We start from the raw sequence: 1,078 nt of genomic DNA on the forward strand, positions 1-1,078 counted from the left end.
GAACACCCACACTGTCACACAGTGCATTGCCAGTGAACACCCACACTGTCACACAGTGTGTCGCCAGTGAACACCCACACTGCCACACAGTGCGTCGCCAGTGAACACCCACACTGTCACACAGTGTGTCGCCAGTGAACACCCACACTGTCACACAGTGCGTTGCCAGTGAACACCCACACTGTCACACAGTGTGTCGCCAGTGAACACCCACACTCACACAGTCCTGGAGTACATTTAATCCCTGCACACCACACTGTCGGAGGGTCAGTGCTGAGAGAGCAGGCACTGTCGGAGGGTCAGTGCTCAGGGAGCGGGCACTGTCGGAGGGTCAGCGCTGAGGGAGCAGGCACTGTCGGAGGGTCAGTGCCGAGGGAGTGCCGTACTCTCAGATGTTCAGTGCATGAATACAAGTTGACACCAGCCAAAGTTTTGAAGTGGCAATTGTATCATAGTCCTCTCCTCTCCTGAGGGTATTCATTCTCTCTCTGGGGTCACATCCAAACAAGGCTTTTTGTCCCCTCGAGCATACGAGCATGACCAATCTGTTTGTGTTTCCATTCCCTCTCTCCTTTCTCTCTCACACTGACGACCTTTTCTCAGCCTCTCACAGGAAGCAAAGACCAGGTGTGTAGGGAAATCTTACATGTCCAGAGGCAATCCTTTCACTCACCAGAGTTGCTGTTTATTGTGCAGTCAGCTCAGTGTGCGCATGTGCGTGTGTGTCAGTGTCTGTGTGTGTGTGTGTGTCTGCGTGTGTGCATGTGTCTGTGTGTGTGCGTGTGTCTGTGTGTGTGCGTGTGCGTGTGTGTGTGTCAGTGTGTGCGTGATTGCGTGTGTGTCAGTGTCTGTGTGTGTGTGTGTCTGCGTGTGTGCATGTGTCTGTGTGTATGTGTGTGTCTGTGTGTGTGCGTGTCAGTGTGTGTGCGTGTGTCAGTGTGTGCGTGATTGCGTGTGTGTCAGTGTCTGTGTGCGTGTGTGTCTGCGTGTGTGCATGTGTCTGTGTGTGTGTGTGTCTGTGTGTGTGCGTGTGTCAGCGTGTGTGTGTGTGTGTGTGTCTGTGTGTGTGCGTGTGTGT

The 1,078-nt window shown here is 53.5% G+C and overlaps 1 protein-coding gene across 1 annotated transcript in view; it reads left to right on the plus strand.

The window, feature by feature from the left end:
* Positions 1 to 1,078, plus strand: part of LOC125487864 (potassium/sodium hyperpolarization-activated cyclic nucleotide-gated channel 4-like) — a 10,464-nt gene that overhangs the window by 3,770 nt on the left and 5,616 nt on the right. The window lies entirely within an intron of this gene.

Source organism: Rhincodon typus, chromosome 46 (assembly GCF_021869965.1).
Source record: "Rhincodon typus isolate 14 chromosome 46, sRhiTyp1.1, whole genome shotgun sequence".
Taxonomy (NCBI): Eukaryota; Metazoa; Chordata; class Chondrichthyes; order Orectolobiformes; family Rhincodontidae; genus Rhincodon; species Rhincodon typus.